General features: G+C 37.3%; 1 non-coding gene across 1 annotated transcript; it reads right to left on the reverse strand.

Annotated features, from left to right (window-relative positions):
• Nucleotides 1-4,794: 4,794 nt before the first annotated feature.
• On the reverse strand, nt 4,795-4,902 carry LOC130943002 (small nucleolar RNA R71). Its single transcript, XR_009071542.1, has one exon. It is a non-coding gene; the product is annotated as a small nucleolar RNA R71 (small nucleolar RNA).
• Nucleotides 4,903-14,266: the final 9,364 nt, after the last annotated feature.

Below are 14,266 nucleotides of genomic sequence, written 5' to 3' on the forward strand. Positions count from 1 at the left end.
ACAATGGCAATCAACGTTAAATCTTACTAAATACCCAAAGCCTAATTCATCTTTCTCTGCAAGTTGGGCCCACTAAAGATGAGAACTGCTTCAACTCAAGATCCAAAGCCCACATCCAAGACTTGAAGAACTCACTAGAAGATCAAGAGAAGTAGTATATATAGGAGTAGTTTTGAACTATAGAGAAGCTTGGTACATTTGGGAACTACTCTTTATAGATTTACTTTTCTGCACTTTTAGCATGGATTCTTCTTTTCTGTCATTTTCCATTTCTAGAGCTATGAACAACTAAACCCCTTTCATTGGGTTAGGGAGCTCTGTTGTAATTTGATGGATCAATTATAGTTTTCATTCTTCTTCTTCTTTCTTTACAAGGTATGTATGTTAGGTGAGATCTTAGACTAATTAAGGATTCACTTATTAACTCACTTAGCCTTATACATATACCCTTACCTTTACCTTGGCCCCATTATAACCTTAACTAAAGACCTCATGATTTTTGGTATGTCTATATTCTATAATTGTTGATTGGTTAGATGAAGAACAAAGTTATAGAAAGTAAGGATAAAAAGAAGAATAGAGTGACTAACCCAATAAACACTGAGTGACCAGAGAGTAAACACAAAATCCAGTAAGGGTTCAAAGCTCATCAACATATATCTGTGCTTAAATTACTAATTGTCTTGCAAGTTTGTAAAATATTTTTTTTACCATCTCAACTGTAAAAGTGCTTTATTATTATCTAAGGGTTGGCTATGTATATACGATTCCTTGAGAATGTGAAGTAATTTAACTACATGTAAGCTCTATATATGAGTGAATAAATTAGAATTGCATCATGCATCTAGTTAGTTGCATTGCATGGCATTCCACCACTTCAACCTTACTTTTACCTTGGATATAGCATGAGGACATGCTATTGTTTAAGTGTGGGGAGGTTGATAAACCCATATTTTGTGATGTATTTTGTGCTTAGTTTGAGTGATTTATTCAATCCTTCACCCACTTATTCACATTAATTGCATGGTTTTACTTTCCCTTCCTTATTATGTGATTGATGAGCAGATAATTTATACGCTTTTTGGCATTGTTTTTAGCATGTTTTTAGTACGTTTTAGTTAGTTTTTATTGTATTTTTATTAGTTTTTAGTTAAAATTCACTTTTCTGGACTTTACTATGAGTTTGTGTGTTTTTCTGTGATTTCAGGTATTTTCTGGCTGAAATTGAGGGACCTGAGCAAAAATCTGATTCAGAGGCTGAAAAGGACTGCAGATGCTGTTGGATTCTGACCTCCCTGCACTCAAAGTGGATTTTCTGGAGCTACAAAATCCCAATTGGCGCGCTCTCAATTGAGTTGGAAAGTAGACATCCTAGGCTTTCTAGAAATGTATAATAGTCCATACTTTGCCCGAGATTTGATGGCCAAAACAGGCGTTCCAATTCAGCTCAAGAATTCTGGCGTAAAACGCCGGAACTGGCACAAGAATGGGAGTTAAACGCCCAAACTGGCACAAAAGCTGGCGTTTAACTCCAAGAAAAGTCTCTACACATGAAATCTTCAATGCTCAGCCCAAGCACACACCAAATGGGCTCGGAAGTGAATTTTTATGTCATTTACTCATTTCTGTAAATCCTAAGCTACTAGTTCTCTATAAAATATGACCTTTTGCTATTGTATTTTCATCTTGGTTCTTCGGGTTCCCTCTCTGGGGCCGAAGCCAATGATCATTATTATCACTTATGTATTTTCAATGGTGGAGTTTCTACACACCATAGATTAAAGTGTGGAGCTCTGCTGTACCTCGAGTATTAATGCAATTACTATTGTTCTTCTATTCAATTCAGCTCATTCTTGTTCTAAGATATCACTTGTTCCTCAACTTGATGAATGTGATGATCTGTGACACTCATCATCATTCTCACCTATGAACGTGTGCCTGACAACCACCTCCGTTCTACCTTAGATTGAGTGGATATCACTTGGATTCCTTAATCAGAATCTTCGTGGTATAAGCTAGAATTGATGGCGGCATTCAAGAGAATTCGGAAGGTCTAAACCTTGTCTATGGTATTCTGAGTAGGATTCAAGGATTGAATGACTGTGATGAGCTTTAAACTCACGATTGTGGGGCGTTAGTGACAGACGCAAAAGAATCACTGGATTCTATTCCGACATGATCGAGAACCGACAGCTGAATAGCCGTGCTGTGACAAAGCGCGTTGAACATTTTCACTGAGAGGACGGGACTGTAGCCATTGACAACGGTGATGCCCAACATACAGCTTGCCATGAAAAGGAGTAAGAAGGATTGGATGAAGACAGTGGGAAAGCAGAGAGACGGAAGGGACAAAGCATCTCCATATGCTTATCTGAAGTTCTCACCAATGAATTACATAAGTATCTCTATCTTTATTTTATGTTTTATTTATGCTTTATTCATAAATCATCCATAACCATTTGAATCTGCCTGACTGAGATTTACAAGATGACCATAGCTTGCTTCATACCAACAATCTCCGTGGGATCGACCCTTACTTACGTAAAGTTTATTACTTGGACGACCCAGTGCACTTGCTGGTTAGTTGTGCGAAGTTGTGATAAAGAGTTGAGATTGCAATTGAGCGTACCATGTTGATGGCGCCATTTTTGATCACAATTTCGTGCACCAAGTTTTTGGCGCCGTTGCCGGGGATTGTTTGAGTTTGGACAACTGACGGTTCATCTTGTTGCTTAGATTAGGTATTTTTCTTCAGAATTTTTAAGAATGAATTCTAGAGTTTCAAGGTGATGTTTTCATCATCACCAAAGCTGATTGATTCTCATCAATTTAGCTCTTGAATGCAATGTCCTGCTGAAGCTTGGCTAGCCATGTCTAATTTCTTTAGACTAAAGCTTTAGACTAACATTGCATGATTCCTGGAATTCTTATTAAAAATTTTGAATCTCTTTATTTTCTTTTCCATATAATTTTCGAAAAATCCAAAAAAAAATTATAAAATCTTAAAACCAAAAATAATTTTATGTTTCTTGTTTGAGTCTAGTGTCTCATTTTAAGTTTGGTGTCAATTGCATGTTTCTATTCTTCTTGCATTTTTTTCGAATTCAACCATGTGTCTTCATTGATCTTCAAGTTGTTCTTGATGATTTCCTTGCTCTGATCTTTAAATTCTCTTGTCTTGAGTGTTTTGTTGTTTCTCATATGCATTCTCAATTTGTTAGTGTCAGTAGTATACAAACTTCTAAGTTTGGTGTCTTGCATGCATTGTTTATTTGATCTTAGTGGCATTTTGATTATTCCTCATCATTAAAAATTCAAAAAAAATTTTAATTTGTGTCTTTTCAAGTCAATAATACAGAGAATTGAAGATTCAGAACATACAGCAGAGGAATTACACAGAAAAAGCTGGGCGTTCAAAACGCCCAGTGAGGAAGGAAAACTGGCATTTAAACGCCAGCCAGGGTGCCTGGCTGGGCGTTTAACACCCAAAAGGGTAGAGATTTGGGCGTTAAACGCCAGAATGGACACCATTCTGGGCGTTTAATGCCAGGATGGCACAAGAGGGAAGATTTTGTTTTTAATGCAAATTTTTTTTCTTTCAAGTTTTCAAAATTTTTCAAAATCAAATCTTTTTTCAAATCATATCTTTTCAATCATATATTTTTAAAATCAATTTCTTTCCATTTTTCAAAAATACTTGCTAATAATTAATGATTTGATTCAACATTTCAATTATGTTGCCTTTTCTGTTGAGAAAGGTTTAATGTCTGAATCATATCTTTTAAATTTCTTGTTAGCCAAGTCATTAATTTTCAAAATCAAATCTTTTTAAATTGTTTTTCAATCATATCTTTTCAATCATATCTTTTTAAAACCATAACTTTTCAATCATATCTTATTAATCACATCTTTTTCAAAATAGTTTTCAATCATATCTTTTTTATTTCTAATTTCAAAATCTTTTTAAAAATCACTTAATTTCTTTACCACTCATAGTTTTCGAAAATCATCAATCAATTTTCAAAATTCTTTTAAAATCTTTTAATTTATTTTCGAAAATTCTTCCCCTCTTCTCACATCCTTCTATTATGGACTAACACTCCTCCTCAATGCACAATTTGACTCTATCTTTCTTGATAAGTTCGAATTCTTCTACCTCTTCCTTCTATTCTTCTTTTCCTCTGACACCTCAAGGAATCTCTATACTGTGACATAGAGGATTTCATACTTTCTTGTTCTCTTCTCTTTCATATGAGTAGGAGCAAAGACAAAAGCATTCTTGTTGAGGCTGACCCTGAACCTGAAAGGACCTTGAAGCGAAAGCTAAGAGAAGCTAAAGCACTACTCTCTGTAGAGGACCTAAAAGAAATCTTCAAACAAGAAGAAGACATGGCAGCCAAAAACAACAACAATGCCAACAATGCAAGAAAGGTGCTGGGTGACTTTACTGCACCTACTCCCGACTTCTATGGGAGAAGCATCTCTATCCCTGCCATTGGAGCAAACAACTTTGAGCTTAAGCCTCAATTAGTTTCTCTAATGCAACAGAATTGCAAGTTCCATGGACTTCCACTGGAAGATCCTCATTAGTTTTTAGCTGAATTCTTGCAAATTCGTGACACTGTCAAGACTAATGGAGTTGACCCTGAGGTCTACAGACTTATGCTATTCCCTTTTGCTGTAAGAGACAGAGCTAGGATATAGTTGGACTCACAACCTAAAGAAAGCCTGAACTCTTGGGAAAAGCTAGTCAATGCCTTCTTGGCAAAGTTCTTTCCACCTCAAAAATTGAGTAAGCTTAGAGTGGAAGTCCAAACCTTCAGACAAAAGGAAGGTGAATCCCTCTATGAAGCTTGGGAAAGATACAAACAATTGATCAGAAAGTGTCCTTCTGATATGCTTTCTGAATGGAGCATCATAGGTATCTTCTATGATGGTCTGTCTGAACTGTCCAAGATGTCATTGGATAGCTCTGTTGGAGGATCTCTTCATCTGAAGAAGACGCCTGCAGAAGCTCAAGAACTCATTAAAATGGTTGCAGATAACCAATTCATGTACACTTCTGAAAGGAATCTTGTGAACAATGGGACGAATCAGAAGAAAGGAGTTCTTGAGATTGATAGTCTGAATGCCATACTGGCTCAGAACAAAATATTGACTCAGCAAGTCAATATGATTTCTCAAAGTCTGTCTGGAATGCAAGCTGCACCAAGCAGTACTAAAGACACTTCATCTGAAGAAGAAGCTTATGATCCTAAGAACCCTTCAATGGAAGAGGTGAATTACATGGGAGAACCCTATGGAAACACCTATAATCCTTCATGGAGAAATCATCCAAATCTATCATGGAAGGATCAACAGAGACCTCAACAAGGTTTCAACAACAATAATGGTGGAAGAAACAGGTTTAGCAATGGCAAGCCTTTTCCATCATCTTCTTAGCAACAGACAGAGAATTCTAAGCAGAGCTACTCTGACTTAGCAACCATGATCTCTGATCTAATCAAAACCACTCAAAGTTTCATGACTGAAACAAGGTCCTCCATTAGAAACTTGGAGGCACAAGTGGGTCAGCTGAGTAAGAAAGTTACTGAACTCCCTCCTAGTACTCTTCCAAGTAATACAGAAGAAAATCCAAATGGAGAGTGTAAGGCCATCAACATGGCCGAATTTGGAGAGGAGGAAGAGGCAGTGATCGCCAATGAGGAAGACCTCAATGGACGTCCACTGGCCTCCAATGAGTTCCCTAATGAGGAACCATGGGAATCTGAGGCTCACACTGAGACCATAGAGATTCCATTGGATTTACTTCTGCCATTTATGAGCTCTGATGAGTATTCTTCCTCTGAAGAGGACGAAGATGTCATTGAAGAGCAAGTTGCTAAGTACCTTGGAGCAATCATGAAGCTAAATGATAAGTTATTTGGTAATGAGACTTGGGAGGATGAACCCCCTCTGCTCACCAAAGAACTGGATAACTTGACTAGGCAGAGATTACCTCAAAAGAGACAGGACCCTGGGAAGTTCTCAATACCTTGTACCATAGGCACCATGACCTTTGAGAAGGCTTTGTGTGACCTAGGGTCAAGCATAAACCTCATGCCTCTCTCTGTAATGGAGAAGCTAGGGATCTTTGAGGTGCAAGCTGCAAGAATCTCACTAGAGATGGCAGACAATTCAAGAAAACAAGCTTATGGACTTGTAGAGGATGTTCTGGTAAAGGTTGAAACCATTACATCCCTGCAGATTTTATAGTCCTAGAGACTGGAAAGTGCATGGATGAATCTATCATCCTTGGCAGACCCTTCCTAGCCACAGCAAAGGCTGTGATTGATGTTGATAGAGGAAAATTGATCATTCAAGTGAATGAAGAATCCTTTGTTTTTAAGACTCAATGATATCGCTCTGTAACCATGGAGAGGAAGCATGAAGAGCTTCTCTCAAAACAAAGTCAAACAGAGCCCCCACAGTCAAACTCTAAGTTTGGTGTTGGGAGGCCACAACCAACTTCTAAGTTTGGTGTTGAACCCCTACATTCAAACTCTAAGTTTGGTGTTGGGAGGTTCCAACATTGCTTTGAACATCTATGAGGCTCCATGAGAGCACACTGTCAAGCTACTGACGTTAAAGAAGCGCTTGTTGGGAGGCAACCCAATGTTATATTTATCTATTTTCCTTTGTTATTTTATGTTTTTTATAGGTTGATGATCATGGGAAGTCACAAAATCAATTGAAAAAGCAAAAATAGAATGAAAAACAGAAAGAAAAACAGCAAACCCTGAAGGAAAACTTGATGACATTTAAACGCCAGTGAAGACAGCAAAATGGGCGTTTAAAGCCCAGTCTGGCACCATTCTGGGCGTTTAACGCCAGAAAGGGGCACCAGACTGGAGTTTAACGTCAGGAATGGGCAAGAAGCTGGCGTTAAACGCCAGAAATGGGCACCAGCTCGGCGTTTAACGCCAAGATTGGCAGAAGGAGCATTTTTGCTCGCCACTTGGTGCAGGAATGAATTATCCTTGACACCTCAAGATCTGTGGGCCCCACATGATCCCCACCTACCCTACCACTCTCTCTCTTCTTCACCCATTCACCAATCAACTCAACACCTCTTCCCCAAAAACCCCTCACCTATCAAATCCCACCATTCTCTTCACCACTCACATCCACCCTTCATAAAACCCCACTTACCTCACCATTCAGATTCAAACCACTTTCCTTCCCAAACCCACCCATACATGACCAAACCCTACCCCTCTCTCCACCCCTATATAAACCCATCTTCACCCCCTCATTTTCACACAACCTAAACACTACTTCTCCCCCTTGGCCGAACCACAAAGCCCCCTCCATCTCTTCTATTTTTTTCTTCTTCTACTCTCTTCTTTCTTCTTTTGCTCGAGGACGAGCAAACCTTCTAAGTTTGGTGTGGTAAAAGCGTTGCTTTTTGTTTTTCCATAACCATTTATGGCATCTAAGGCCGGAGAAACCTCTAGAAAAAGGAAAGAGAAGGCAAAAGCTTCCACCTTCGAGTCATGGGAGATGGAGAGATTCATCTCAAGGGTGCATCAAGACCACTTCTATGAAGTTGTGGCCATGAAGAAGGTGATCCCCGAGGTCCCTTTCAAACTCAAAAAGAGTGAATATCCGGAGATCCGACATGAGATCCAAAGGAGAGGTTGGGAAGTTCTTACCAACCAGATTCAACAAGTCGGAATCTTAATGGTTCAAGAGTTCTATGCCAATGCATGGATCACCAAGAACCACGATCAAAGTGTGAACCCGGACCCAAAGAATTGGCTTACAATGGTTCGGGGGAAATGCTTAGATTTTAGTCCGGAAAATGTAAGGTTGGCATTCAATTTGCCCATGATGCAAGGAGATAAACACCCTTACACTAGAAGGGTCAACTTTGATCAAAGGTTGGACCAAGTCCTCATAAATATTTGTGAAGAGGGTGCTCAATGGAAGAGAGATTCAAGAGGGAAGCCGGTTCAACTGAGAAGGCATGACCTCAAGCCCGTGGCTAGGGGATGGTTGGAGTTTATCCAATGCTCAATCATTCCCACTAGCAACCGGTCCAAAGTTACTATAGACCGGGCTATCATGATTCATAGCATCATGATTGGAGAGGAAGTAGAAGTTCATGAGGTTATAGCCCAAGAACTTTATAAGGTGGCGGACAAGTCCTCTACCTTGGCAAGGTTAGCCTTTCCTCATCTCATTTGTCACCTCTGTTATTCAGTTGGAATTAACATAGAGGGAGACATCTTCATTGATGAGGACAAGCCCATCACTAAGAAAAGGATGGAGCAAACAAGAGATCCCACTTATCATGAAATCCCTGAGATGCCTCAAGGGATGCACTTTCCTCCACAAAACTATTCGGAGCAAATCAACACCTCCCTAGGAGAATTGAGTTCCAACATGGGACAACTAAGGGTGGAGCACCAAGAACATTCCATCCTCCTCCATGAAATTAAAGAAGATCAAAGAATCATGAGAGAGGAGCAACAAAGGCAAGGAAGAGACATTGAGGAGCTCAAGCACTCCATAAGATCTTCAAGAGGAAGAACAAGCCGCCATCACTAAGGTGGACCCGTTCTTTAATCTCCTTGTTCTTTATTTTTCTTTTTTCGAATCTTTATGCTTCTATTTATTTATGTTTGTGTCTCATGATCTTAGTGTCTATGCCTTAAAGTTATGAATGTCCTATGAATCCATCACCTTTCTTAAATGAAAAATGTTCTTAATTGAAAAAGCGATGAATTGCATGAATTTCAAATTTTATAACAGATTAATTATTTTGATGTGGTGGCAATACTTTGACTTCTGAATGTATGCTTGAACAGTGGATATGTCTTTTGAATTTGTTTTTCATGAATGATTGGCTCTTGAAAGAATGATGAAAAAAGGAGACATGTTATTGAGGATCTGAAAAATCATAAAATGATTCTTGAAGCAAGAAAAAGTAGTGAATACAAAAAAAAAAACAAAAAAAAAGAAAAAAAGAAAAAAATAATAATAAAGTCGTGATCCAAGGCAAAAAGAGTGTGCTTAAGAACCCTGGACACCTCTAATTGGGGACTCTAGCAAAGCTGAGTCACAATCTGAAAAGGTTCACCCAGTTATGTGTCTGTGGCATGTATGTATCCGGTGGTAATACTGGAAGACAGAGTGCTTTGGGCCACGACCAAGACTCATAAAGTAGCTGTGTTCAAGAATCATCATACTTAACTAGGAGAATCAATAACACTATCTGGATTATAAGTTCCTATAGAAGCCAATCATTCTGAATTTCAATGGATAAAGTGAGATGCCAAAACTGCTCAGAGGCAAAAAGCTAAAAGCCCCGCTCATCTAATTAATACTGATCTTCATAGATATTTTTGTAATTCATTGCATATTCTCTTCTTTTTATCTTATTTGATTTTCAGTTGCTTGGGGACAAGCAACAATTTAAGTTTGGTGTTGTGATGAGCGGATAATTTATACACTTTTTGGCATTGTTTTTAGTATGTTTTTAGTATGTTTTAGTTAGTTTTTATTATATTTTTATTAGTTTTTAGTTAAAATTCACTTTTCTGGACTTTACTATGAGTTTGTGTATTTTTCTGTGATTTCAGGTATTTTCTGGCTGAAATTGAGGGATCTGAGCAAAAATCTGATTCAGAGGCTGAAAAGGACTGCAGATGCTATTGGATTCTGACCTCCCTGCACTCGAAGTGGATTTTCTGGAGCTACAGAAGCCCAATTGGCCCGCTCTCAATTTCTTTGGAAGGTAGACATCCTGGGCTTTCCAAGAATGTAAATAGTCTATACTTTGCTCGAGATTTGATGGCCCAAATAGGCGTTCCAAGTCAGCTCAAAAATTCTGGTGTAAAACGCCGGAACTGGCACAATAATGGGAGTTAAACGCCCAAACTGGCACAAAAGCTGGCGTTTAACTCGAAGAAAAATCTCTACACATGAAAGCTTCAATGCTCAGCCCAAGCACACACCAAGTGGGCCCGGAAATGGATTTTTATGTCATTTACTCATTTCTGTAAACCCTAAGCTACTAGTTCTCTATAAAATAGGACATTTTGCTATTGTATTTTCATCTTGGATCTTCGGGTTCTCTCTCTGGGGCCGAAGCCAATGATCACTATTATCACTTATGTATTTTCAACGGTGGAGTTTCTACACACCATAGATTAAGGTGTGGAGCTCTGCTGTACCTCGAGTATTAATGCAATTACTATTGTTCTTCTATTCAATTTAGCTCATTCTTGTTCTAAGATATCACTTGTTCCTCAACTTGATGAATGTGATGATCCGTGACACTCATCATCATTCTCACCTATGAACATGTGCCTGACAACCACCTCCGTTCTACCTTAGATTGAGTGGATATCTCTTGGATTCCTTAATCAGAATCTTCGTGGTATAAGCTAGAATTGATGGCAGCATTCAAGAGAATCCGGAAGGTCTAAACCTTGTTTGTGGTATTCTAAGTAGGATTCAAGGATTGAATGACTGTGACGAGCTTCAAACTCGCAATTGTAGGGCGTTAGTGACAGACACAAAAGAATCACTGGATTCTATTCCGACATGATCGAGAACTGACAGCTGAATAGCCGTGCTGTGATAGAGTGCGTTGAACATTTTCACTGAGAGGACAGGACTGTAGCCATTGACAACGGTGATGCCCAACATACAGCTTGCCATGGAAAGGAGTAAGAAGGATTTGATGAAGACAGTGGGAAAGCAGAGAGACGGAAGGGACAAAGCATCTCCATACGCTTATCTGAAGTTCTCACTAATGAATTACATAAGTATCTATATCCTTATTTTATGTTTTATTTATGATTTATTCATAAATCATCCATAACCATTTGAATCTGCCTGACTGAGATTTACAAGATGACCATAGCTTGCTTCATACCAACAATCTCCGTGGGATCGACCCTTACTCGCGTAAGGTTTATTACTTGGACGACCCAGTGCACTTGCTGGTTAGTTGTGCGAAGTTGTGATAAAGAGTTGAGATTGCAATTGAGCATACCATGTTGATGGCGCCATTGATGATCACAATTTCGTGCACCAGTGATGTATGTGAAAATCATGTTTTCTATGCTTTAAAATTAATTATTTTAATTACCTTTATTTCCATTCGATGCCATGATTAGTGTGTTAAGTAGTTTCAGATCTTCTAAGGCAAGAATGACTTAAAGGATGGAAAAGGAAACATACAAAAATGGAAGGAAAGCATAAAACGGAGTTTGTGAAGAAACCGGCAGCGACGCGACCGAATGGACGACGCGGCCGCATGCCAAGCGCGAAGAAGCAGCGACGCGGCCGCATGACTGACGTGACCGCGTGCCTAAAGAAGAACACCTATGACACGGCCGCATGACTGACGTGACCGCACGACAAGGAAGACTCCAATTAACGCGACCGCGTGACCCACGCGGACGCGTGACAGAGGCCACGTACCAAAAATTGCAGAAAATGCTCATAGCGGATTCTGAAGCCCTTTTTGGCCCAAATCCAAGTCCAAAAGGCATAGACCAGAGGTTATGAAGTGTGGGAATGCATCCATTCAAAGAATCTAGAATTTTTAGTCACTTTTCATGATTTAGGTTTAGATGGAGACATGTTCTCTCCTCTCTCTTGAGGATTAGGATTTAGGACTTCTCTTAGTTTTAGGAGTGACTCTCGATCCCAGGTTCAATGTTCTTTTACCTTATATTTATCTCTTATTTTCAGATACCATTAATGCTTGCTTGTATTAGTTTTGTTGCCTATTTGGCTTATGCTACATTCATGTTATGATTTTCTTATTTAATATTACTTGAGATATTTCAGTTCAATATTGCTCTTTTTATTCATGTTATTGATCATTCCCAATATGAAGATATTCTTATTCCGGTAGATTTAATTTCCTTCCCTTTTGGTCTTGGTTAAGAAATCAGTAACTCAGGAGTTATCTTAGCTCAATATAATTGATAACTGTTATCTTGCTAATTGAACTGAACTTCAATAATCCCAACCTTTTCTTAGGAAATAAATAGGATTCGAAGGTCTAACTAATTAGTCCCTTGACTTTCCTTTGCTTTAGCAAAGGTTAACTAAGTGGAATTAAGATTCAACTTTCATTATTATTGATAAGAATAACTAAGTCTGGACTTCCAATTTCTCATACCTTGCCAAAATTTTGCTTTACAGTATTTATTTATTTTAATTGTCATTTAAATTACTTGTCATACTTCTTCCTTAATTCCAAAACCCCCAATTTTACCTTTTTCATAGCCAATAATAAGAACATACCTCCCTGCAATTCCTTGAGAAGATGACCCGAGGTTTGAATACTTGGTTATCAATTTCAAATGGGTTTGTTACTTGTGACAACCAAAACGTTTGCACGAAGGGATTTCTGTTGGTTTAGAATCTATATCTACAACGCGACTATTTTTGTAAAATTCTTTACTAGCAAAAATCCTAACGTCAGGAGTTTTCAAAAATTAGAGAGAGAAAGTTAGTTAGGTGGTTTTGAAAAAGATAAGAAATAGTAAAACAAACAAAAAGTCAATTAGTTAGTTGAAAAAGATTTGAAAATCAATTTTGAAAAGATAAGAAGTTAGAAAAGATTTTGAAATTAAAGTTTGAAAAGATATGATTTGAAAAGATATGTTTGAAAAGATATGATTGAAAAGATATGATTAAAAAGATATGATTGAAATTTATTTTGAAAAAGATTTGAAAAAGAAATTTAGAAAGATTTGATTTTGAAAATTAAAGTTAATGACTTGACTAACAAGAAACTAACAGATATGATTCTAGAATTTTAAAGATTGAGCCTTTCTTAATAGGCAAGTCACAAACTTGAAATTTTTGAATCAAAAAATTAATGTTAGTAAAGATTTCAAAATTTTGAAATGAAATTAAGAAAAAGATTTTGAAAATCAATTTTTAAAATTTTCGAAAATATTAAGAAAAAAATGAAAAAGATTTGATTTTTGAAAAAGATTTTGAAAAGATAAATTTTTGAAATTGAAATCTTGATTTGACTAACAAGAAACAACTTATTTAAAAAAATTTTGACTAAGTCAACCCAAAGATTTCGAAAATTATGAGTAAAATAAGGAAAAGATATTTTTTATTTTTGAATTTTAATGAGGAGAGAGAAAAACAACTAAAATGACTCAAAACATGAAAATTTTGGATCAAAACCAATGATGCATGCAAGAACACTATGAATGTCAAGATGAACACCAAGAACACTTTGAAGATCATGATAAACATCAAGAACTTATTTTTGAAAAATTTTCAAGAAAAGAAAAACATGCAAGACACCAAACTTAGAGATTTTTCATGTTTAGACACTATGAATTCAAAAATGCATATGAAAAACAACAAAAGACACAAAACAAGATAATATGAAGATCAAACAAAGAGACTCATTAAGAACAACTTGAAGATCATGAAGAACACATGCATGAATTTTTTGAAAATTTTTAGAAAATTAAAAAGATGCAATTGACACCAAACTTAAAAATTGACACTAACTCAAACAAGAAACACATTATTTTTTTGGTTTTTATGATTTTATTAATTTTTTTATTTTTCGAAAATTATTTTTAGAGAAACCAAAAAGAAGAAAAAAATTTGGAAGATTTTTGAAAACATTTTGAAAATAAAATAATGGTTAAAACAAGAAGAAAATTACCTAATTTGAGCAACAAGATGAACCGTCAGTTGTCCAAACTCGAACAATCCCCGGCAACGGCGCCAAAAACTTGGTGCACGAAAATTGTGATCTCAATGGTGCCAACAACTTGGTACGCACAATTGTAATCTCAACTCTTTTTCACAACTTCCCACAACTAACCAGCAAGTGCACTGGGTCATCCAAGTAATAAACCTTACGTGAGTAAGGGTCGATCCCACGGAGATTGTCGGCTTGAAGCAAGCTATAGTCACCTTGTAAATCTCAGTCAGGCGGATTCAAATGATTATGGAGTTTTGATGATTAAAATATAAATAAAACATAAGATAAAGATAGAGATACTTATGTAATTCATTAGTGGGAATTTCAGATAAGCATATGGAGATGCATTGTTCCTTCTGGATCTCTGCTTTCCTACTGCCTTTATCCAATCCTTCATACTCCTTTCTATGGCAAGCTGTATGTTGGGTGTCACCGTTGTCAATGGCTACTTCCCGTCCTCTCAGTGAAAATGGTCCTCTACGGTTTCTGTACAGCTAATCAACTGTCGGATTT

This window comes from Arachis stenosperma, chromosome 7, assembly GCF_014773155.1.
Source record: "Arachis stenosperma cultivar V10309 chromosome 7, arast.V10309.gnm1.PFL2, whole genome shotgun sequence".
NCBI classification, from domain to species: domain Eukaryota; kingdom Viridiplantae; phylum Streptophyta; class Magnoliopsida; order Fabales; family Fabaceae; genus Arachis; species Arachis stenosperma.